The sequence below is a fragment of the Macaca nemestrina genome, chromosome 13 (genome assembly GCF_043159975.1).
Source record: "Macaca nemestrina isolate mMacNem1 chromosome 13, mMacNem.hap1, whole genome shotgun sequence".
NCBI lineage: Eukaryota > Metazoa > Chordata > Mammalia > Primates > Cercopithecidae > Macaca > Macaca nemestrina.
This window is the reverse complement of record NC_092137.1, coordinates 64,264,694-64,291,334: the sequence shown is the minus strand read 5'-3', so window position 1 is coordinate 64,291,334 and position 26,641 is coordinate 64,264,694. Positions and strand designations below refer to the sequence as shown.

At 39.7% G+C, this 26,641-nt stretch overlaps 1 protein-coding gene across 3 annotated transcripts in view; it reads left to right on the top strand.

The window, feature by feature from the left end:
• Nucleotides 1–1,837: 1,837 nt before the first annotated feature.
• The window catches only part of LOC105465135 (VPS54 subunit of GARP complex), a 132,025-nt gene continuing 107,221 nt past the window's right edge, over nucleotides 1,838–26,641 (top strand). For 2 of the 3 annotated variants that reach the window (XM_011713405.3, XM_011713404.3), the window contains exon 1: nucleotides 1,838–2,328. The gene's annotated coding sequence lies outside the window, so the exon portion shown is untranslated. The remainder of the gene's footprint in view (nucleotides 2,329–26,641) is intronic. The other variant, XM_071076804.1, reaches the window with a different exon arrangement.

Genomic DNA, 26,641 nt, shown 5'->3' with positions numbered 1-26,641 from the left:
ATGGTGTCTGGCCATGTTGTCCAGGCTGGACTCAAACTGCTAGTTTCAAGGCATCCTTCCAGTTCAGCTGAGACTACAAGTGTGGGCCACTGTACCCAGCTTATTTTTTTTACGGTGAGAACATTTAAAATGTACTCTTGGCCGGGCGTGGTGGCTCATGCCTGTAATCCCAGCACTTCGGGAGGCTGAGGCAGGTGGATCACGAGGTCAGGAGTTGGAGACCAGCCTGGCAAATACGGTGAAACCCTCTCTCTACTAAACATACAAAAATTAGCTGGGCGTGGTGGTGCGCACTTGTAGTCCCAGATGCTCCGGAGGCTGAGGCAGGAGAATTGCTTAAACCTGGGAGGCTGATGTTGCAGTGAGCTGAGATCCTGCCACTGCACTCTGGCCTGGGCGACAGAGCCAGACTCAGTCTCAACAAAACAAAACAAAATACTCTTTTAGCTATTCTGGAAAATTAAATACATTGTTATTAACTGTGGTCATCATGCTGTGCAATAGATCACTAAAATTTATTCCTCCTACCTGAAACTTTATACCCTTTGACCCACATTTCCCCTTTCCTCATCACCCTTTGCCCCGTCTTTGGTAACCACCATTCTACTCTGCTTCTATGTAAACTCAACTGGTTTTATAAGCGATCAGGGATTTAAGAGGACTTCACTATTTTATAGTTAAATTTATTTCATACTGGAGAATGATTTTCTCACCTTGTTTATTACATAATTGTAGAGGATTGAATTTAGAAAAATATAATGTAAGAGTTTTCTCTTAACTATTTTTGATGCTTCCTTACTTTTTGTTCTCTTCCCCCAATTTTAGCTCTTTGGTGGGTAAAATATTATTTCATAAAAGTTATGTTTGCAGTTTTCAAAGTGACTTCTTAGAAGTGAAACTTGGATCAACTTTTTTTTCAACCCCCCAACTATAAGAGTATTTTCACTTTTGATTTGTTAAAACATACTATGTCTTGTAAATGCTTGAAATGTATTTTTAGGCAAGAATTTCAAAATTGAATAAAATCTTCCCAAAATTAAGCCACAAGCACTCAAATGATTGAGGACCTTTTTCTTCCACATCCATATATATATGTGTGTGTGTGTGTGTGTGTGTGTTTGTATTTATATACTAAGACCTTCCCTTTCTTGTGGACTGTATTTTATTGGTTTAAAGTTGCAAGTCCTGTGAAACCAGGCTGAAATCAGAATTAGGAGGTATTAATTATCATACACACTCCAAGTATCTCAGTCAAGTAACAGGAATAACTGATTTCAGTGCCTGGGAGGAAGGCCTGGAACTTGGGGAAGACTTGGAGGGGAGGACCGGATGGGGAAAAGTCCTCAATAGAGAGAACTGGGTTGTTGCGGAGGGGTGACCTTTAACCTTTGGAAGGGCATTTATTTGGGAACGGCTGAAAAGCATTTACTTCGAGGGGGTGGGAGAGAGGTGGAATCTCGTGGAAGTATTTGCTTTAATAGGTCCCGGGTGATTTAGGGATCTTTCGAGTCGGTTGGTCTTGTGGGTGGCGAGGGCTACGCTGGAGGGGTCGCGTCCCAGTCTCGGGGAAGGCGGCAGGAGGCATCTGGGTGTTCCTGAAAACTGGGAGTTAGGGGGAAGGGTGGTGGGGAAAGTGGAATTCAGCGTGGATTTCTGTCTGCGTGTAGGACTATTAGAGGAGGCGCAGGGGAGCCACGCGGTGTACTCCCCGCCCCGAGAGAACTCTGGCTGCGCCTGCGACGGGCACGCCGGCCTGCGCCAAAGCCGCTTTCCCCAGGCGGCGGGCGCTCCTCCCGGCCCGGGCCGCGGCCCTCCCGCCCCGGCGGGGCCGCGCGGTGGATTGTGGGCTGGGGGCTGCGGCGGCCTCCGGCGCTGTCTCCCCACACCCGACCGGGCCAAGCCGGCTGGGCCGGCGGGGTGAGGGAAAGCAGTGGAGCCGGGAGCAGAAGCGCCAGAGGCAGTGGTCGTGGCGCGGCGGCGGCGGCTCCCCTGGAGGCCGGGGATGTGGGAGAGGCGGCGGCAGCAGCGGCGGAGGCGGCGCTGCGGACCCGGGGGAAACTGCTGGCTGACAGGACACCCGGGAGAGACGTGAGGGAGCCGCCGCTGCCGCCTCTCACCCCCGAGTGGAGCTGGGCTCGAGAGGGCGGCCCTGTGCTCCCTGGGCCGACTGGCCAGCGGGCGCGGGGCGGGGGCGGGAAGCCGGGCTCGGGCCCGGCCGGGCGCCGGGCGGCGGCGGCCGTGGAGCAGCAGCCTCGGTGCGACGTGGAGGGCTGGAGGCGGCGGCGATGCACTAGGCCTCGCTCAGGGCGGCTGCCCCGGGACCCGCAGGTAGGTGTGCCCCGCGGCCCCCGCGCGTCGCGGCCCACTCTCACCCCGACCTCCTGCGGAGAGAGGGACCGAGACCCCACCCCCTCGGCTCTCCTCCCCAGCCCGAAGCGGACGGAGTTTCGGTCACAACTGACCGGCGCTGAAGCTTCCATTCTCCTCTCCGCCACCTCCTTTTTTTTTTTTCCTTTTCACTCTCCCTTCGGGATCGGGGCTGGCAGCTGTGTACCCTACCTCCTATCGGCGACCGCAAACGCCGCTCTAGCCCCTCTCTTTCTGGGATCCCAGCTTTGGAACTTCCATCACCCCCTTAGACGCTGCCCCCAAACTTTCCCTTTTCTTTTTCCAGCCAGGCCCCTAGTCCTATTGGATTCTATTGGAATCGTTTAAACATTTGTTTTTCTCTCCGGGGAAGACTAACCCAAAGAGTTACTCAGTCTTTTGCCTTTTGAAAATGTAGCTTGAAATAATTTGTTCAATAATTAATTTTCTTCAGTTCTGCCTCCTTCCATCTCTGCACAGATAGAAAGGGCAGGCCCTCCCTGCCGTCTCTGCTCTCCCGTCGTTGACTTGGGAACTTTGGCTTGCCAATTATAAGTAGCCATTTGGTCTGTTCATGTGTTGAGTTCAAGATGGTATTTTTAGCATTTTGACTGACCAGGGTTGCGAAAAAAGATTTTTTTCCTTCTAATCAGTTTTATTTTTTTGGTCTTTATTGAGGCTCTTACTTTCGAAGAATTAAATTGTACTGTTTTTATTTTTAATTGGCTGTATTTCTGATTTGTCAAATCCAGGGCAGTCTTAATAGTAAACGACTTTAAGTAATACCATGATAAATTACTTGTAGTATACTGAGAAATGTTATTGCGATAACCTAAACTGCAGATTTTGATGTACGTTCACTTTTATAAATCCGAAGGAGAGTTAATTGGAAAAAGCACCTTCAGAGCCTAAATGATTTCTAAGCAGTTAAATGATGGAACAGAGGGCATGATGGGATTTGTTTGTTTGACTGTATTTGTAGTGTAGTCAGAATCGGATTTCCTAGAAATGGATGTTGATGGTTTGTAGTGATCATCGTTGCTCATGATAGGTTTGGGTAAAAATGATCAGTATGTGTAATTGATGTTTGGGACAGTAGAGTTTGCAATTTTATTGTAATTTGGCTATTTTAAAATTATGTTCTGATAACTTAAGAATTATTACATTACCAATCTAAGAGGCAGTCTGAGGATGCTTTTTAAATAAATGAAAAATGTTTTAATGGGTTTTTAAAATAAAGAATGCATCACAACCAAATTGTAAACACTGTTTTGTTGTTGTTAACATTCATATATTTTATTCTTGTAGAACTATTGTTACTACAGCATTTGGCTTTCTGAAGTGTTTTTGAAATTAGAATTTAATACTAAAAGTTTACTAGGAAAAGGTGATTACTTTTGCATATGTTTATTTTTTTGGAAGGTTAAAATTTATTTCTGGATAAGGTAATTTTTTGTGTCAGAATTAAAGTCAATTCCTATATAGCCCATGAAACGGCAAATTTTGCAGAATTTGTTCTTCATCACATTCTTTTTTTTTTTTTTTTTTTTTTTTTTTTGAGACGTGGTCTTGCTCTGTCGCCCATACTGGAGTGCAGTGGGGCGATCTCAGCTTGCCGCAACCTCCGCCTACCGGGTTCAGGTGATTCTCCTGCCTCAGCCTCCCAAGTAGCTGGGACCACAGGCGTGCCCATGCCTGGCTAATTTTTGTATTTTTAGTAGAGACGGGGTTTCATCATATTAGCCAGACTGGTCTCAAACTCCTGACCTTGTGATCCACCCGCCTCGGCCTCCCAAAGTGCTGGGATTAGATGTGTGAGCCACAGCCCCAACCCATCACACTCTTTGTTTTAATCAACAAAAGTTAATTACAATTCCTTTTTCCTGCTCTTAACTTTTTAAAAACTGCTTTATCGAGATAAAATTAACATACCATAAAATACGTCCATTTAAGGTGTACAACTTGGCTGGGTTCGGTGGCTCACACCTGTAATCCCAGCACTTTGAGAAGTCTAGGCAAGTAGGTCACCTGAGGTCCATAGTTCGAGACCAGTCTAGCCAACATGGTGAAACCCCGTCTCTATTAAAAATATAAAAATTAGCCGGGAAATTAGCCGGGCATGGTGGCGAGCGCCTGTCATCCCAGCTACTGGGGAGGCCGAGGCTGGAGAATCACTTGAACCTGGGAGGTGGAGATTGCAGTGAGCCGAGATGGCACCACTGCACTCTAGCCTGGGTGACAGAGTGAGACTCTATCTAAAAAAAAAAGTGTACAATTCAGTGGTTTTTAGTTTATTTAAATAATTGTGCAAACATCACCATAATCTAATTTTAGAACATTTTCATCATTCCCTCAAAAAACCTTGTATCCATTAACAGTTACTCCCCATTCTTTTCACCCCAGCCCCATCTTTAGGCAACCAGTAGTGTACTTTCTATCTCAATATTGACCCAATGTGCGCCTTTCATATAATGCTGTGGGCTCATAGCTTTTTGAAAAGCTTTTCCTTTAAAATCAGTGTGCATGTTAAAATTTTTTATCTGAGCTAGGGAATAAGCAACTGATCACCAATATTAAAAATGATGTTGTAAATAATATTATACTTTTTGGTTGTATTCAGCATAAAGTTGGGGAAAGAAGGCATGAATGTCTTCAGTAACCTCAAGAGGTGGTTTGGTCAGGTCGGAATCAATAAGTAAAAGTGGGCATTTTTGTCATTGAATATTAGAATATCAGGGTTGGAAAAGATCTTAAAGGTCATCAGCTTACTTCCTGCTTACCTCACTATTAGTTGGCAGCAACCAGATGAGGAAATCTGGAGATTAGAAGCTTGAATCTCTAGGATGCGTGGCTCAAGAACCACAGCGTGGCCATGTAAAGCAAGAAATGGGACTTTGGAAGTTAGAATTGTTTAGATTCTTGTATATATGTATGTATTTGACATTTTGCTAGCAGAGCTGAGAAAGAACTGGACATTCCCCCAACTTGGGGGGAAAAGTGAGTGACTATATGTAGCTGCATTGATGAAACCCATGTTACAAAATCCTCTAAAAATGCTTTAACCTAAGGAAGGATAGCAGATATATTATTTAGGTATCTTGTACTATTAATGTCTTATTTTTTAAAAAAACATTTTAAAAAATTATAATTAACAGGGCCAGTTGGAAGTTTCCTTTTTCAAATATCCAGTGCCCTAACATCTAAAACAATTGCTCTGCAAGGACGGTTTTGACCTCCAAGGGAAATTTGGCAGTGTCTAGAGACATTTTTGGTTGTCATAGCTGAAGGAAATGCTATTGGCTAGAGATGTTGCTAAATACCCTACAATGCAGAGAACATATTGCATCCACCTCTGCAAGAAATTATCCGGTTCAAAATGTCAATGGTACCATTGTAAACCTAGGGGTTGCATGATTTCTGGTAAGGACCTAGTGTTTTTGATTCCTACCAGGTGGGAAAATACTCTCAGTGGGCACTGTTTGGTGAATTAGATTAACACCTTAGATCCTCTAGCAACTATTTCTTTGCAAGAGGAGGAATTGAGGGAAAAATAAAAGGAAATCTATTTATGACACAATGCAGATATTCTTTTGTATATTTAGGTTGTCTTCAAATCTGAAAAAAGAAACCGTTTTTTTCCTAAAAATAGACTTAATTTACTGCAAATTTGGATATTGTTTTGCATTGTTAGTTATTTTTGCATATGTTTTTGAAATTGTAAATAGAATATATTCATATCTTTTATCCAGAAGTGATTTTTTTTTTTTCCTGGCAGCTTCAACTACCAAGAAAGGAGAAGTAAGCTAAGTGTTTAACTTAATGTATGTATGTATGTATGTATGTTGTGAATGTCCAGAAAAATTCAAAGCTTATAATGAATCTCTTTTTTTCCCCTATGAGCTCCACTTTTGACTATTTAATGTTTTTAACAAGCTTAATTTGTTGATGAAAGAAGGTAATTGACAGTTGAGATCACTTTTGCTATTTATCATCCATACCTTGTGGATAAGTTACTCAAGTTATTCTTTCTGAGCCTCAGTTTTCTCATCTATAAAATAGGGGTAGTGATAATCCATGTATTACAAGGCTATTGTAAGAATTATTAAATGAGGTAATATGTATTAAGATGCTGTGTCAACTATAACATACTGTAGAAGAGTTATTCGCTTCAGAAGAATCAAACTAGGAAGGAATATAGAGGTTGTCAAAGGCAGGAATATAGATAGTAAGGCGGAGAATAGTGATGGCTGACAGCCTCTCTAGGGAGGAGAGAAGCACTAAATACAAATATTGATAACAAACTAGTAAAATAGTGTATCAATATTTGAAACTCCTTAATATAGGGGCAAACTGAAACTCCTTAATATAGGGGCAAACTGACTTCCTTCTATAGCACCTGAGAGTATCACCATTATAGCACAGTAAAATAACATTATTAAAATGGTGAAATTAAGTTATTAAGAAAAGATTACCTTGTTTTCAAATATGCTATTTGAGAAGACTTGAAAAATATATATTTTATTTCAGAGTTAAAATTGTTGTAAGTGACTTATACAAATAGTTTTAATCTTTTTAAGAGTATGCTACAGTTATTTGGATTAATTCCCTTTTTGGGAGTAATCTTTTTGTCTTCATTTACTATGCCTGCCTTCCTGTGTATTTGAAGGGTTTTTCTACCAGTGGTAATTATTCTTCAGATGTGAGGATTTAACTGAAGAAATAGGGGTTTTAAGCCTACTCACCATTTGTAAAATCTCATTTCCTTCTAGATTTCTTTTTAAATTATTTTTCATCTTTCTATGCAAAAAAGTCACTTTGATTTTTCTATATGTCCAGTAGTCCACAGTTATGCTGTAGCGTTTAGAGTTGAATTCATTAAAATGCATGAAATGAATGGGCAAAAATATAATTTCTTACAATTTTATTATTATTATTTAAAAAAATAGTCTCACTCTGTTGCCCAGGCTGGAGTGAAGTGGTGCAATCTCGGCTTACTGCAACCTTTGCATCCTGGGTTCAAGCGATCTCCTGCCTTGCCCTCCTGAGTAGCTGGGATTACAGGTGCGCGTCACTGCGCTTGACTAATTTTTGCGTTTTAAGTGGAGACAGGGTTTCGCCATGTTGGTCAGACAGGTCTCAAACTCCTGACCTTGTGATCCGCCTGCCTCAGCCTCCCAAAGTGTTGGAATTACAGGTGTGAGCCACCGCGCCCGGCCAATTTCTTACAATTTTGTTAACTGGTCACTTCTCTTTCACAATCATATAAAAATAAGGGTAGAGGTGGTCAGAGGCCCAGCTATTCAGTAAGATTTTTATGGGGTAATTTGAGGGTAGAATAGTTGCAGATAATATTCAGAATAAGTAATGTGGTATTCATAGGTATTAGATATGTTATATATATATATATCAGTATTTACTTAATAACATTATTTGACGTATACTCTATACTTAAATCTTCCTAGTTATCCCAAAAATCTTTATAGCTTTTCCCCCCTCAAATGCAGGATTCATGCAAGGTTAATGCATTGCATTTGGCTGGTATGTCTCTTTAAGTCTCCTCCAGTCTGGACTAGTTTCCTACCGCCTTCCTCTCTTCTTTAGATTTATCTGTTGAGAAGTAGAGACTGTATGTCCTGGAGCATGTTCCACATTCTGAATTGGTCTGTTCCTCACAATTAGATTCTAGTCAGACATTTCTGGTGAGACCACCACACAGATGATGTGTATTTCTACTGCTGTATTACATCAGGAGGCACATGATTTCAGGCTGTCACTCTATTGGTAATGCAAGTTTGATCACTTGGTAAAGGTGGGACTGACAGATCTCTCTACTATTTAATAAATAATTTGTAGAGGATACTTAATAGCCATGTAAATATCCTATTCCTTGACACCTTTTACCCAGTGATTTTGGTATCCATTAATGATCCTTGCTTGAATCAGTCATTATGTTGGAGGATTACAAATGGTGACTTTCTTTTTCATTCCTTCTGCTTTTATTACCTTCTTTGACTTTTTCAGGGCATTGAGGTCAGGTTAGATAAATTCTGAATATAGGCCACTGAATGTAGAAATCAGGTCATTCCTAACCTTTCCTGGAGCCAAGTAAGTGGTGCAGATGGAAGACAGCTAAGGAGGTAGACCAAAAAGAGAATAGAGGTTTGCCAGTGAAGGGGGGAGGTAAGATGTAGTAGCTGGAGGAGGCAGGGAGGAGGGAAAGGGCCTTCATTTGGTACTTGAACTTTTTTTTTTTTTGATAGGCCGATGAAGAGATCAAAGATAGAATTGGGGAATAACTAATAGAAAAAGGTCCCAGATGAAGCAGGAAGAGGTAAGATCAAGAACAGCTGTTAGGGGATTAACTCTGGAAAAGAGTAGACACCTATACTCTATCTCAGAAAGTTAGGAGTTGTGTATAGATGATAATTAGATACATTTGGATATGGAGGGAAAAAACTACATCTGGGGGCTTTTTTTTAAAATTTTTTTTTAACAGTTACTTTTTGAGCCTTGGGTTGTTGAAAGTAGGCAGGCTAGGGGACTTGAGGAGAGTGTTGAAAGTGTTACACATCTTGTGGGGAATGGAGAAGAGAAGTGTTTCAAGATAAATAAGTGAAAGAATTGCTGAGCAGCATCAGAGGCTCATTGGAGACTGGAACTCATAAATTTGTAATCAGCATATTTTACTGTTTTTTCTGGCAGTGTTCTGCAACCAGGAGAAAAGCAAAGACAGATTGTATTGAAGGTGGATGAGGGAGGAGAGATGCAAGGGAGACAAAGTAATGGGGATGAAGGCTAAGTAATGAAGTTAGTAAAGTAGAACAGGGCTATGATACCCAACCAGTGGGGAGGGATGTAAGGGTAGTGCCAAGCAGTGATTAATTAAAATACTAATTTATTTTTTGTTTGAGGTTATAGTAATCATAAACCCTGTTTTTACTTTTCCCTTAAACTAACATTTAATATTTTTATTTGTGAACTATTTACTGACTTAATGCAGATGTCTCTTAGCTATTTTGCTTTATTTTCCCTAAAATGAAAATTCCTTGAAAGTATCATCTTTGTTACTTAATAAGTGTCTAATAGTTTATATATTTGAGACATTTATTCAATAACTCTGAATGAGTGATTTTAAGATTATCTTGCTAATATTTGGCTGGGACACCAAGAAGAGAATACAAGTGTCTAATATGGTTCATTTTGACTGACAAAAATTTCACTAGTTATACAGTCATATCAATGGCCCAAAGGAGTAAGAAAGCATCCAAGTTATTTTTTTGTTGTTGTTGGAATTTTTACATGCTAGAGACAGATTTTATCTTAGTATAGTTTATTCATATTCCAGGCCTGTGACCCTTAATCAATTTTTTTTTGTTTTCTTTTGAGACGGAGCCTGGCTATGTCGCCAGTCTGGAGTGCAGTGGTGTAATCACGGCTCACTGCCATCTCCCCCTCCCATGTTCAAGTGATTCCCCTGCCTCAGCCTTCCGAGTAACTGGGACTACATGCATGCACCACCACGCCCAGCTAACTTTTTATATTTTAGTAGAGACAGGGTTTCACCATGTTGGCCATGATGGTCTGGATCTCCTGTCCTTGTGACCTGCCCACCTCAGCCTCCCAAAGTGTTGGGATTACAGGCATGAGCCACCGCGCCTGGGCCTCCCCTTAATTTTAATGGCTGCTATAATGTTATAATTCTCTGATGAGTGCTGGGGAAAAAAAGATATTGCTTTTATTTGGAATATTATCTAGACTTAAAAATTATATATTATTTTATGAGGACATCTATGATTTTTATTCCTGATAAAGATGTCACATGAAATAGCATTTGTTTTATAAGCCATTTAAAAATATTTAAGATTACAAATTGTTATAATTTTTATCCTTCTAGTCACTATTATTTCTTATTGTTCCTTGTCACTAAATAAAAAGTAAGTAAGTAACTTTGGGAAGCGCATGCATTCAGAGTTTCCTGCAAAGCACAGGGTCTCGTAAATGCTATATGAGGATGTAAAGAGAAAGCAAATTAGATTACTACAACTTTGTTCTTATTTTCTGGGTTCCTTAAGCCTCTTCCATACTTCTTTAATGCTCAAGAGGACTATAGAAGTTCTTATTTATATAACAGCCCCAATGTTAGTATTTCTTGAGAGTATGTTTAGATTGTACCTTCAATATTGAGATTTTTGTGAGCAATAATATATGTGATATGCATTTAAAAAAAATTAAGGATTTTTAAAAATTCTGATTAAACTAGATTTTGTCAAATGATAAATCTTAAGTATAGTGTAGAAGTATATTGCTATTTGTGTATAGGTAGTGTGAAAAACTTAACTATACCATTTACTAGAAATTGACTCTTACATTTCAAAAATGTTGTGGAAAGTACTTCTTAGAATGTAAGATATTTGATGTATTTTGTAGGCAAACAGCAAGAAACCAACTGAAGGATGAGATTAAAGAGGAACAAGAAAAGGTGGTGGAGAAAGGAGGGGGCAGAGTTTTTACTATGGTAACAAACTCCTGAGTTCTATCAGACTGATCTTTGGTAGGACATTACAGTGTGGTTAAGTTTTTCTTGCATATTATCAGTACTTCTAAATTTGGGGAAATGAAATTTGAGATTTTTTTGTTGCTTTTAAAAAAATAGCAGTCAAGTATGGACTTTAAAAAAAATTAGGTCCAAAATTGTATCAAAATTATGTCAAAAAAGCTCTGTCCAGCTCCAGTGTTAAAAAGAAATTCCACTTTATCCATGTTTTCTCAAATTAGACATTAAAAAAAATTAATTTATAAGTCAATTATACGGGGCCAGGCGCAGTGGTTTATGCCTGTAATGCCAGCACTTTGGGAGGCAGAGGTGGGCGGATCACCTGAGGTCAGGAGTTTGAGACCAACCTGGCCAACATGCGAAATTTCGTCTCTACTGAAAATACGAAAATTAGCCAGGCAAGGTGACAGGCGCTTGTAGTCCCAGTTTCTTGGGAGGCTGAGGCAGGAGAATCAGTTGAATCCAGAAGTGGGAGGTTGCAGTGAGCCGAGATTGCGCCACTGTACTCCAGCCTGAGTGACAGAGCGAGACTGTCTCAAAAAAAAAAAAAAAAGGGGTCAATTATATGGAATTCAGAAGTTGTTGTTGAGAAGGCCTCTCTCCATTGCCTCGGTCAGAGTGCAGTGACACCATCACAGCTCACTGCAGCCTCAACTTCTTGGGCTCAGACTTTCTTGAAAGTGCTAAAATGATGGGCCAAAGTAGTGTATTTATCTCCCATTACAGATGCCAAATTAATTCCTTTGGTAAGAAAAATGTAGTAAATTACACTGATGAAAGTGTAGGCTGGGCGTGGTGGCTCACGCCTGTAATCTCAGCACTTTGGGAGGCTGAGTCAGGCGGATCACCTGAGATTAGGAGTTTGAGACCAGCCTGGGCAATGTGGTGAAATCCCATCTGTACTAAAAATACAAAAATTAGCTGGGCGTGGTGCCGGGTGCCTATAGTCCCAGCTACTAAGGAGGCTGAGGCAGGAGAATCGCTTGAACCTGGGAGGCAGAGGTTGTTGTGAACTGAGATCTTGCTGCTGTACTCCAGCCTGGGCAACACAGCGAGACTCCATCTCAAAAAGAAAAAAAATTGTATAATATCTTTTTCCTTTTGGAATAATCCTGGTCTTATAAAATTATCACAATTAGATGTTAATTATATCATTCAACAGAAGATGGACATAAGTGATAGTTATGAGAGTAAATAATTATTGGTTCAGTCATTGATCTAATAAGGAGACAGACAGAAAAAGAAAGCACCAGATGCCTGAAATGGGTGGGAAGGAGTAGTGAAATAATTTAAAATTTTTTTTATTGGTGCAGAGACAGAGGCATGGAACTTAGAATCAGAAAATCTTAATTCAGATTCCCTCTTCACAGTTAACTCACTAAATGGTCTGAAATCAAGTTACTCTTGAACTTGTTTCTTCATTCATATAATGGAGATCATTGATTCATTGATTCATTCAGAAATGTTTTTCTTACTAGGTTAATTTGAAGATGAACAAAAATCTGAAAGTAAGCAATTATGAACTGTATAGTGTTCACTGTATTTTACTGTAGAGTCAGATATTAGTGATGATGCAATTCTTCTTGTCTTTCCATTTTGTTCTTCCCTGTCATCCTTCCTTCTTTCATTGATAACATATTTTTACTGCACTCTTGATCTAACACTTCACAGAACCTTCAGAACCTGCAGTCCCAGCTGATTCCACTCCTCCTCCTACTCACACATTGGGCACAGGAATAGGGTGTGAGGCAACTTTTCTAGGTCAGCCTGCTTATTTTCTCACTGTTGCTTGACAAAGTCTTGTCTTTCTCAAGGTGTGGCATAAACCTGAGGTGCCTTATAGTCCCTGGGCTTGATATTCTTTCTTTCTCACTTTGTCTTTCCTTTTCCCATCCCCTCTCACCCCATTCCTGTGTGTATGTAACTGACCATCTCCTTTCTCCACCATTTACTTGTTCCTTTTTTTTTTTTTTTTTTTGAGATAGAGTCTCGCTCTGTCACCCAGGCTGGAGTGCAGTGGCGTGATCTCGGCTCATTGCAACCTCTGCCTCCCGGGTTCAAGCAATTCTTGTGCCTCAGCCTCCAGAGTAGCTGAGATTACAGGTGCCCGCCACCACACCCGGCTAATTTTTCATATTTTTTGTAGAGACGGGGTTTCACCACGTTGGCTAGGCTGATCTTGAACTCCTGACCTCAGGTGATCCACCCACCTCAGCCTCCCAAAGTGCTGGAATTACAGACATGAGCCACCGCGCTGGGCCTCTTGTTCCTCTTTAATCTCACCCTTCAGTTGACTTCTTGCTGTTTGCCTACAAATATGCTCAGGTCTCCGTTTGCCTAAAAGATTCTTGCTCAACTCTTGTTCTTTTTTTTTTTTTTTTTCTTTTTACCATGAAAGAGATGTTGATACTGTTGCCTTTATTACTTCATCACTTCTTAACCTCAGTGGGATGGCTTCTTCCCTAACCACTGTCCTGAAACCGTTCTTAATCCAGTATCCTTTCTAAAGTTAGTAATCTCCTTGACCTCTTTGCAGCATGTTGATGCTACTTACTGTTTGCACTTTACTTCCTGACACATCTTCCCTGTGTAAGGATGGTATTTCTGATTGCCATTGTCTTTTCCTCTAAACAGATTTGCCCTACCCCTTGCTCAGAGCTTTCATTAGCTGTCTTCTTTGGCACTTTCTCCACTTGTATATCACTTTCCTGTGACTATCTGTAGTTATCTACTAATTCATTCCTGTAATGTAATTGAACTAGAAGCAGTAATGGAAAATTCAGGGAGGCAGGATTCTGTTCACTACAAGAATTTTTTTTCTCCAAAGTAATTATGGTTGTTTTACAGTAGTACTCTGCTTTTGAAGTAGTTAATTCTTCATTATTGAAGTTTTCAAGTAGAGGCAGATAGACCCCTTATAGAAAGGATTTATATATGAAGTAGAAAGTTGAGGCAGATATTCTTTTAAAGTCTTGTCCAACTCAGAAATTGTAATTTTTATCTCATCTACTCTACTTCCATGGACTTAACTTTGACCTATACTCAGATGTCTTCCAAACCATTATTTCCATTCACTCCCCTACCACCTCTTCATCTCTCTTCTCTCCCACAGGCACAGTTTTTGTCATCAAAGTTGCTTTTGTTCTAGGCCACCATGTTTTCTGGCTTCATTATCACTTTCCAATATTCTTTTTACCCCCTTTAGTGTCATGGCAATGAGGATCATTTTTCTTGCTTTGGTGACTTTTCTGAAAGTAAATTATGTCTGCCCATATTGGTTTATTTGTTCTTGCTGTTTCCCCTCTATTTCCCCCTACCCACCACCTCTCTCTCCAGGATTAGGAATGCTCAAGCAAAGAAAAAGACACCAGAAGAGGAGGATCAGGATCCTAAAGTTTGTAGTTATTTTAAAATTTTCTATGGCACAGTTGAAATGTTAATATTTGCTGACCATTTAAAAAGATGTTTGCCGGGCATGGTGGCTCACACCTGTAATCCCAGCACTTTGGGAGACCAAGGTGGGCGGATCACCTGAGGTCAGGAGTTCGAGACCAGCCTGACCAATATGGTGAAACCCTGACTCTACTAAAATTATAAAAATTAGCTGGGCATGGTGGTGTGCGCCTGTAGTCCCAGCTAATCAGGAGGCTGAGGCAGGAGAATGGCTTGAACCTGGGAGGCAGAGGTTGCAGTGAGCCAAGATTACGCCACTGCACTCTAGCCTGGTGACAGAGTGAGACTCTGTCTCAAAAAAAAAAAAAAAAAAAAAAAAACCAAAATGTTTATAATAACGGTTGTTGCAATTCTTTATTGAATGTCTACTGTGTACCAAGTATTATGCTATGAACTTACATAAGTTATTTAAATCTTACGACATTCCAATGAGGAAGATACTGCTGCTGTCCCATTTTACAAATGAGGAAACTGAGACTTAGGAAGGTAAGACAGTTGTCACACAACTAATAAATGACAGAGATCTAACTCATTGTATGGCCAATACTCTTAACTAGTATATCGTTTTATAAGGAAGGCGGAGATCTAGAATCAAATTTCAGAAAGTCAAGTAATGTTATACAAACAAGAAAATATATTTTGGATTTATATTTTTAGATTATTTGAAATGTATGTGAACATTTTGAGGTATTGTGTTAGTGGCTTACGTGTCTTTACCCACTCTCTGTGATATTCATTCATTTGCTCATTCATTCATTGAATAGTCATGTGGTTTACTGAATGCTTAGACTTTGTATTGGGTATGGTATAGGAAAGTGAATGAAACAAATATAAGTTTACAGTATAGTGACAGAGGTAGGAAACAAGCAGGTAAATAATCACGTAATTTATTTATTTTAGTCTAAAGTTTTCCAACCTTTTTAAAATGACTAAGTATCCAAGCCAATTTCTTAATAGAATATCTCATACTCTTCATTTGTCTCATTGTTTCCTCATATATGGTGGTTTAAACCTTACTATCCTACTTCCTTCTGTTTACTGTAAACTCAAAGGTAGGTCTAGAGCCAACAGAACTGAACCTTGAGTTCACAGACTCTGTAGGGTCTGTAGAATTCAGGGAATCTATGAACTTTAGATGGGGAAAAAATTACATCTTTATTTTAACTTATCTCTAACTCAGTGGTTCTCAGCTGGGGTGAGTTTGTCTTCTCCTTCCCCAACCCTTGGACATTTGGCAATGTCTGGAGACATTTTTGATTGTCACAGCTGGGTGGGTACAAGAGAGTCCCTGATAACAGAATTATCCCATTCATAATGTCAATAGTGTCAAGGTTAAGAAACTCTGCTCTAACTGGATTTTAGCATTTCCTTTAATTATAAGTATAAGAAACCCTTCATGGATACAGTATGGACAGTACATTTACAGTACCTGTAGCTTTGTCAACAATAGAAATCTCAGGTATTCTCATATCACATTCAATTGCTGCAGATATCTTAAGATTTAATTTATGCTCATTTATTGTCTATAAATTAAGGTAGTTGCTAGATTTGTATTAAGAAGCAATAATAGACTGGGCATGCATGGTAGCTCATGCCTGTAATACCAGCACTTTGGGAGGCTGATGCGGGAGGACTGCCTGAACCCACGAGTTCAGGACCAGCCTGGACAACATAGCGAGACCTCCTCTCTACAAAAATACAAAAATTAGCCAGGTGTAGTAGCGTGCACCTGTGGTCCCAGCTACTCGGGAGGCTGAGGTGGGAGGATCGCTTGCACCCAGTAGGTTGAGATTGCAGAGAGCTGTGATTGTGCCACTGCACTCCAGCCTGGGTAACAGAGTGAGACCCTGTCTGAAAAAGAAGAAATAATATTACTGTTATAATGTAAACAATTATTATGGTAACTGTATTTCAGTATAATTGTCCATTGTAGTCTTGTGTGTTTTATGCATTTAAAAACATTATTCTAAGAAGGCATCCATAAGCTTTACCAGACTGTAAAAGAAATCCACAGGACAATAAAGCTTAACTCCTGATCTAGAGATTTGATGGGGTTGGATTAAACATTTTTGGAGAGAATATTTCATAGGTAATGATTTTTTTTTCCTATTTTGTCATTTCATGAATTACATAATATCAGGTTGTCCTCCTATTATCAGTAACATTAAGTTTAATGACTTAAGGTGGTGACAGCCAGGTTTCCATTTTAAAGATACATTTTCCCCTTTGTGTTGCTAAGTAATCTGTGAGGTAATACTTAGGCACCATGAGAATATTCTGTTTTTAACAACTTTTTACCTAATGGCCTTAGCATACATTGGTGATTTTTGCCTGAATTAGCTTTTACATTGGGGGTTGCAAATTGGTGATTTTCCAATTTGGTCATTCCTTCTATATTTATTACTGGCATTCTTCAGCGGAGATTTTCTTTCCCCACCCCCTTTCCTTATCTCTTTTTCCTCCCTTAAGTATCTCTATGTATCCATTAATTTTTACTTATTCCATATGTTATACTCTATTACTTTTGAAAAATATGCTTAAGTTGTCCCAAATGTGGCCCGTGGGAACCCCCTTTTAATTTGGCCCTTTGTCCTCTTAATAGGTCCTACTGGTCTTTGAGCATATCTTGCTTTCTGACACAGGAGTGCTCAGGATAGACTTGTTCTTTCTGTATTCCATGTCTGGAGTTACATATTTCTTCAAAGAGTCCTGGTTTATTTTAGTTGGAGGCAGTATTTAGAAACAGAGGTCTGGGCAGCAGGTGTGTTCATTGCTTGGTGGGGTTCTGGCTGGTGGTTGGGGTTGGAGGAGGCAATGCTTCTAGTGCCTTTCAAAAGAAGTTTTTAGCTGAACATAAAAAGATATTTTGAGCTATAAGAAAGAAAATCAAATCTTTACACATCCTTAGAAATCCCTTTTTTCTTTTTTTTGGAATGGATGATTCTGTTTTTTCTTTTCCTTATTAGCCCAGACCCATTCTGTTATTACTTAAGTATTATTGGCAGCTGTCTGTTTTGTCTGTCTGTTCTGATATGTTCTACATACCATCCATTTCATTCATCTATAAAATTTTTATTATGTGTGTGACAGTAACTGTGATAAGCAAATAGAATACACAGGAAAACAAACATCAAGAAATTCGAAGTCTGATAGGGAAGAACTATATGAAAACCAAAACCTCAGTATGATTGATGCAAAAATTGAAATACATAGAGTGACTGTGAGAAACCAAAGAAAGCTTCAAGAGAAAATACTATTTAAACATAGTATTGATAAAATTATAAGGAGATTACCACGTGAAAAAGGTAGAGCTGTTTATAGATTCTCATTACAGTTGTTAAAATGCCAGATTTGTTTCTAGATGGTAGTTAACTTGTACTATCAGAAATCAGTAGTTCCCTGCGTTTAGTGCTTAGAGCTTTCCATTTTCCTGTATTCTGTGTATTTTGTTTGCTTGTTTTTTCGAACTGATTTTTTTTCTGAGTAGACAAACTATGCATTGCTTATCCTGAAACTTTCTTAAGGTGTCTCATCATTTTTGTTCTTTAGCCTTTCAATGACATTATTTCTTTGCCGAAATTTTGTGATTCAGATGTCATGTACATTTGTTATATTTGTTTGTACATCTGTGTCTTATGAATGAATCTATCATGTTTTCTTACCAGTGATTGTACTTTTATAATTATGCGATAATCAGTACAAAGTTTGGTTCTTACTGTAGGGAGATCTTCTTAATAATAAGCTGTGGATGGTGAAGGCAGTGGAGAGTCAAATGTTTGGAAATTGGGACTCACCTTTATAGGCTGTCCCCTAGTTTTTTGTAATCCCCTTTTACTAGAGATCTTCCCTGTTGTTAATAAGAATTAAGAGTGGTGTAGGAAAAAAGAGAATGTGCATATGTTTTCCAATTCAAAATCTTTGAAGAGTAAACCATGTGTTTTTCTCCCCAGATACAGAAATAACTTAAAAGAATCTAGAAGTATTTTTTCCTGCTATCTGCCTACATATTTCTAGGTTTCTAAAATGGCACTTAGGATTTTTTTTCTGTAAAAACCGCATGGTAAATAGAATAAATCAAGATATCAGCATAGTATTGTCAGAATGAATATCTAATTTATCTGACATTAAGCAATGGATGTTTCACATAAATACATTTTCCACATATCTGTGGCATGACACTTCGTGTCAAAATGTATTTATTTTAGATCTTGGGTTACAGAGCAAGATGGTGAACTAGAAGGCTCCACTGGATGTCCCCCTCCACAGGAACACCAAATTTAACAACTACACACAAAAAGCACTTTCATAAGAAACAAAAATCAGGTGAGCACTCACAGAACCTGGTTTTAACTTCATATTGCCCAAAGAAGCACTGAACAGGATAGGAAAGACAGCCTTGAATTGCTGATACCACCTCTCCTCCATCCCCCATGCAGTGACTGTGTGGTGTGGAGAAATTTGTATGCTTGGGATAGGAGGAGTGCAGCAATTGTGAGACTTCTCATTGAATGCACTGTAACAGCAAAAAGCAAAACCAGGCTGAACTCAGCTGACGCCCACACATGGAGGGAGCATTCAGACCATCCCTAGCCAGAGGGGAATTGCCCAGCTCAGCGGTTGGAACTTGAGTTCTGGCAAGCCTTGCCACTGTGGGCTGAGGTATGCCGGGGTCCTAAATAAACTTAAAAGGCAGGGTAGGCCAAAAGGACTGCAAATCCTAGTGCTGAGCTGGGCTTGGCACCAGTGGAATTGGGGGCACATGACTTACTAAGACATCAACTAGAACACCTAAGGGAGTTGCTTGTACCACCTCTCCTCCAAGCCCAGGAAGCCCAGCTCGTAGCTCCAGAAGAGACCCCCTGCCTTCTGCTGGGGCAGAGGAGAAGGAAGAATAAAGAGGACTTTCGTCTTGCATCTTGGATACCAGCTCAACTACAGTAGGATAGGGTACTGGTCAGGCCCCCATTCCGAGCCCTAGCTCCTGGATAACATTTCTAGACACACGCCTGGGCTAGAAGGGAACCTGTTGCCTTGAAGGGAGAGACCCAATCCTGGCAGGATCCATCCTGTACTGACTATAGGGCCCTTTGGGCCCCGAATAACTAGCAGTGATAACCACATAGTACGCCATGGGCCTTGGCTTGAGACTCTGAGACATGCTGGCTTCAGGTGAGACATAGCACATTCCCAGCTGTAGTGGCTATAGTGGGAGACTCTGCTTGAGAAAAGCAGAGGGATAAACAAAGGGGACTTTGTTTTGTATCTTAGGTATCAGCTTGGCCATAGTGGATCAAACACCAAGTGGGCTCTTGGGGTCCCTGATTCTAGGCCTTGGCTCTTGGACAGCATTTCTGGACCTGCCCTGGGCCAGAGGGGAGCCCACTGAAGGGTGAGTCCCAGGCCTGGCAGCATTTGCCACATGCTGACTAAGAGCCCTTGGACCTTACATGAACATTGACAGTAGCCTGGCAGTACTCCCTATGGGCCTTTGGTGGTGGTGGCCACAGGGTAAGGCTCCTCTGCCTGTAGAAAGGGGAGAGAGAAGTGGGAATGACTGTGTCTCATGATTTGAGGGCTAGCTCGGCTGCAGTATAATAGAATACCAGGTAGACTTCTAAGGTTTTTGACTGATCCCTAACTCCTGGAGAGAGCCTCTGGACTTACCTGAGGACTTGGGGGAACTTGCTGTCCTGAAGGGAAGGACAGAAGCTGGGCTGGCTTTGCCACCTGCTGATGGTAGAGCCTTACATCTTTGAGAAAACACAGGCGGTAGCCAGGTAGTGGTTACTGTGGGCCTTGGGTGAAACTAGTTCAGTGCTGTGCTGGCTTCAGGTCTGACCCAGTGCAGTGCCAGTGTTGATGACCACAGGGTGCTTGTGTTGCCCTGCTGCAAGCCCCAGGCAGCTCAGCAGAAAGAGACTTTGTTTGTTTGGGAGAAAGTAAGGGAAGAGAACAAGAATCTCTGCCTGGTAATCCAGAGAATTCTTCCAGATTTTATTCAAGACTACCAAGGTGGTACCTCTGCAAGTCTGCAAGAACCACAGCATTACTGGGCTTGGGGTGCCCCCTAAAGCAGATACAGCTTAAATCATAACACCCAAGTCCATTAGAGTATCTGAAAAGTCTTCCCAGGAAGGACAGGTACAAATAAGCCCAGACAGTGAAGACTACAATAAATACCTCACTCTTCAACGTCCAGACACTGAAGAACATCTACACCCATCTACATCATCCAGGAAAATATGACCTCTCCAAATGAACTAAATAAGGTACCAGGGGCTAATCCTGGAGAAACAGAGTTATGTGACCTTTCAGACAGAGAAATCAAAACAGCTGTGTTGAGGAAATGCAGAGAAATTCAGGGTAACACAGAGAAGGAATTTAGAATCCTATCAGATAAATTTAACAGATTGAAGTAATTAAAAAGAATTAGGTATTCTGGAGTTGAAAAATGCAGCTGACATGCTGAAGAATGCATCAGAATGGCTTAAAAGCAGTTGATCGGCCAGGTGCGGTGGTTCATGTCTGTAATCCCAGCACTTTGGGAGGCCGAGGAGGATGGACCATGAGGTCAGGAGTTCGAGACCAGTCCAGCCAACATGGTGAAACCCTGTGTCTACTAAAGATACAAAAAATTAGCTGGGTGTGGTGGCACATCCCTGTAATCCCAGCCACTTACGAGGCTGAGGCAGGAGAATCGCTTGAATTTGGGAGGTAGAGGTTGCAGTGAGATGAGATTGTGCTATTGCACCCCAGTCTGAGTGACAGGGTGAGACTCTGTCTCAAAAAACAAAACAAAACAAAAGGCAGTTGATCAAGCAGAAGAAAGAGTGAGCTTGAAGACAGTCTTTTTGAAAATCAGAGAAGACAAAAGAAAAAAGAACAAAAACCAATAAACACACCTACAGGATTTAGAAAGTAGCCTTGAAGAGGCAAATGTAAGAGTTATTGGCCATAAAGAGGAGGTAGAGAAAGAGATAGGGGTAAAAAGTTTATTCAAAGGGATAATAACAGAGAACTTCTCAAACCTAGAGAAAGATATTAATATCCAAGTACAAGAAGGTTATAGGACACTAAGCAAATTTCACCCAGTGAGGACTAACTGGAGACATTTAATAATAAAATTCCCAAAGGTCAAGGATAAAGCAAGGATACTAAAAACAGCAAGAGAAAAGAAACAACATACAATGGAGCTTCAATATGGCTGGCAGCAGACTTTCCAGTAGAAACCTTACAGGCCAAGAGAGAGTGGCATGACATGTTTCAAATGCTGAAGGAAAAAAACCATTTTACCCTAGAATAGTATATCCAATGAAAATATCCTTCAGACATGAAGGAGAAATAAAGACTCCCAGAAAAACAAAAGCCGAGGGATTTCATCAGCTCCAGACCTGTCCTACAAGAAATGCTAAAGGGCTGGCCAGGTGCAGTGGCTCATACCGGTAATCTTAGCACTTTGGGAGGCTGAGGTGGGTGGATCATCTGAGGTCAGGAGTTGAAGACTAGCCCGGCCAACATGATGAAACCTTGTCTCTACTAAAAACGTAAAAGTTAGCCAGGCATGATAGTCCGTGCCTGTAATCCCAGCTACTCAGGAGGCTGAGGCAGGAGAATCACTTGAACCTGGGAGGTGGAAGTTGCAGTGAGGAAGATGGTGCCACTGCACTCCAGCCTGGGTGACAGAGTGAGACTCTTGACTTAAAAAAAGAAATGCTAAAGGGTATGTACTTCAATAAAAAAAGAAAAAGAGGTTAATGAGCAAAAAGATACCATCTGAAGATGTAAAACTAACTGGCAATATAAGTACACAGCAAATAATAGAATATTATAGCATAACTGGTGTGTAAACTAGTCTTAATTAGAGAAACTAAAAGATGGACCAATAACAAATTATAACTACAATTATTTCAAGACATAAGAACAGTAAAATATAAATAGAAACAACAAAAAGCTATAAAGTAGGGGGACATAAAGTGCAGAGTTTTATTAGTTTTCTTTTTGCCTATTTATGCAAGCAGTGTTAATTGTTATCTGCATAAAACAATGGGTTATAAGATAGTATTTGCAAGCCTCATGGTAACCTCAAATCAAAAACCATAGAACAGATACACAAAAAATTTAAAAACCAAGAAATTACATCATACCACCAGAAAAATATCACCTTTACTAAGAGAAAGACAGGAAGGAAGAGAAGACTACGAAACAACCAGAAAACAAATAAATAAATGGCAGGAGTAAGTCTTTATCAGTAGTAACATTGAATGTAAGTTGACTAAACTCTCCAATAACAAGACATAAAGAGGCTGAATGGATAGAAAAACAGGACCCAGTGATCTGTTGCCCACAAGAAACACATTGCACCTATAAAGACACATGTAGACTTAAAGGGATGGAAAAAGATATTCCGGAGTAGTTCTATCAGGCAAAGCAGATTTCAAGACACAAACTATAAGAAGAGACAATGAAGGTCATCATATAATGATAAAGGGGTCAGTTCAGCATAGGATATAACAATTGTAAATATATATGCACCTAACTATTGGAGCACTCATATATAAAGCAAATATTAGAGCTAAAGAAACAGATTGGAGAGAAAGAAAAAAATTGAAATAATATCAAGCATCTTCTCTGACCACAATGGAATAAAACCAGAAATCAACATTATGAATTTTGGAAACTATACAAACTCATGGAAATTACCTAATATGCTCCTGAATGACCAGTGAGTCAGTGAAGAAATTAAGAAAGAAATTGAAAAATTTCTAAACAATAATGGAAACACAACATACTGAAATCTATGGGGATACAGCAAAAATGATACTAAGAGGAAAGTTTATAGCTATAAGTGCCTACATCAAAAAAGAAGAAAAACTTTAAATAAAAACCTAATGATGGATTTTAAAGAAATGGAAAATCAAGAGCAAGCCAAACCCAAAATTAGTGGGAAAAAAAGAGATAACAAAGCTCAGAGCAGAGATAAATGAAATTGAAATGAAGAAACATACAAAAGATCAACAAAACGTTAGGTTTTTGAAAAGATGAAAAAGAAAAGAAAAAAAAAAAAAACAAATCTTTTGCCAGACTAAGGAAAGAGAGAAGACTTCAAAAGATCACAGATGAAAAAGGAGATGTTAAAACCGATACCACAAAATTCAAAGGATTATTAGTGGCTACTGTGAGCAGCTGTATGCCAATAAACTGTAAAACCTAGAAGAAATGGATAAATTCCTATATACATACAATCTTCCAGGACTGAACCATGAAGAAATCCAGGGTGTGAACAGACCAATAACAAGTAATAAGATAATAGTTGTGATGAAAAGTCTCCCAGTAAAAAGTACAGGACCTGAATGGCTTCACTGCTGAATTCTACTAAGCATTTAATGAGGGTTTAATACCAATCATAGTCAAATTAGTCAGAACAATAGGAGGATGGAATACTTTTAAACTCATTCTATGAGGGCAGTATTACCCTGATACCAAAACCAAACAAAGACGCATCAGAAAATGAAACTGCAGGCCCATATCTATCGGAGGAATGAGCCCCCGGTGTTTCAACATAGGTTCTTTTCTATTTTCCCTAAGTGTCGGCTGGTCTGAGAAATAAAGGGAAAGAGTACAAAAGAGAAATTTTAAAGCTGGGTTTCCATGGGAGACATCACATGTCAGCAGGTTCAGTGATGCCCCCTGAGCTGTAAAACCAGCAAGTTTTTATTGGCAGTTTTCAAAGGGGAGGGAGTGTATGAATAGGGTGTGGGTCACAGAGATCACATGCTTCAAGGGCAACAAAATATCACAAGGCAAATGGGCAGGGCAAGGTCAGAAGGCCAGGGTGAAACTAGAATTACTAATGAGGTTCCTGGTCCCGCTGTGCACGCATTGTCATTGATAAACATCAGGAACCGGGTTGAGAGCAGACAACCGGTCTGACTAAAATTTACTAGGCAGGAATTTCCTAATCCTAATAAGCCTAGGGGCGCTGCAGGAGACTACGGCATGTTACATCCCTATCAACAACTGCGTAAGGCAGACACTCCCAGAGCAGTCATTTTAGAGGCTCCCTTGGAAATGAGTTCTTTTCCCAAGGCTGTTAATTATGAATATTCCTTACTGGGGAAAGAATTCAGCAATATTTCTCTTATCCGTTTTCTGCAATAAGAGAAATACGGCTGTGTCCTGCCTGGCTCCCAGGCAGTCAGATCTAATGGTTATCTCCCTTGTTCCCTGTTACCCTGTTCTTTTTTCAAGGTGCCCGGATTTCATATTGTTCAAACATACATGCTTTATGAACAATTTGTGCAGTTAACGCAATCATCACAAGGTCCTGAGGTGACATACATCCTTGGTTTACGAAGATGACAGGATTAAGAGATTAAAGACAGGCATAGGAAATTGTAAGAGTATTGATTGGGGAAGTGATAAATGTCCATGAAATCTTCACAATTTATGTTCAGAGATTGCAGTAAAGACAGGTGTAAGAAATTATAAAAGTATTAATTTGGAGAACTAACGAATGTCCATGAAATCTTCACAATTTATGTTCTTCTGCCATGGCTTCAGCTGGTCCCTCTGTTTGGGGTCCCTGACTTCCCCCAACACATGTCTCTGACTATTGATGCAAAAAATCTTCAACAAGAATACTAGCAAACCAAATTCAACAACAATTGAAAATATTATTCATCATGACCAAGTGGGATTTATTTCAGGAATGCAGATAGTTCAACATTTGCAAATGTGATACATCATATCAAGGGGATGAAGGACAAAAAACGTCAATTGATTCTGAAAAAGCATGGCATAAAATTAAACATCCTTTCATAATAAAAACCCTCAAAACTGGGTATAGAAGGAACATGCCTCAAAACAGTAAAAGCCATATATGACAGACCCATAGTTGTTATCACACTGAATGAGGAAAAACTGAAAGCCCTTCTTTTAAGATCTGAAACACAGCAAGGATGCCCACTTTCACTACAGTTATTCAATATAGTACTGGAAGTCCTAGCTGGAGCAGTCAGACAGGAGAAAGAAAGAGCATCCAAATTGGAATGGAAGAAGTCAAATTGTCCTTGTTTGTAGATGATATGATTTCATGTTTGGATAAACCTAAAGAATTCATCAAAAATGATTAGAAGTGATAAATTCAGTAAAGTTGCAGGATTCAAAATCAGCATACAAAAATCAAGTAGCATTTCCATATGCCAACACTGAACAATGTGAAAAAGAAATCAAGAAAGTCACCCCATTTACGATAGCTAGAAATAAAATCCGAGGCGTTAACCAAAAAAGTGAACAATATCTACAGTGAAAGCTATAAAATGTTGGTGCAAGAAATTGAAAACAAACACACACATAAAGGAAAGATGTTCTATGTTCATGGATTGGAAGAATCAATATTGTTAAAATGTCCATACTAACCAAAGCAATCTACAGATACAATGTATTCCCTATCAAAATACCAATTACGTTCTTCAGAGAAGTAGAAAAAACAATCTTGAAATTTGTATAGAACCACAAAAGACTTGGAATAGCCAAAGCTATCCTATGCAAAAAAAAAAAAAAAAAAAAAAAAAAGAAAAAGAAAATTGGAAGAACCACATTATGTGATTTCAAATTATACAATGTATTGGCCTATAACTATACACATAGAACAGTGGAACTGAGTACAGAACCCAGAAATAAATCCATTCATGAACAGTGATCTTATTCTTAACAAAGGACAGTCTTGGGGAAAAGGACAGTCTCTTCAATAAATGGTGCTGGGAAAACTAGATACCCATGGGTAGAGCAATGAAACTGAACCCCTATCTCACCATATACAAAAATAAAATCAAAATGGATGCAAGACTTAAATCTAAGACGTCAAACTATGAAACAATGAAAAGAAAGCCTCGGGGAAACCGTCCAGGTCATTGAAGTGGGCAAGGATTTCTTGAATAAATACCCCATAAACACAGGCAACCAAAGCAAAAATGAACAAAGGGAATCACCTCAAGTTACAAAGCTTCTGCACAGCAAAGGAAACAACAAAGTGAGGCGACATGCCACAGAATGGGAGGAAAATATTTGCAAACTACCCATCTGACAAGGGATTAATAACAAGAATATATAGAGAGCTCAAGCAGCCTTATAGGTAAAAATCCAATACATTGATTGAAAGATGGGCAAAATATCTGAATAGGTATTACTCAAGAGAAAACATGCAAATGGCAAATGGGTGTATTTATCATCAGAGAAATGCAAATCAGATGTACAATGAGATATCTC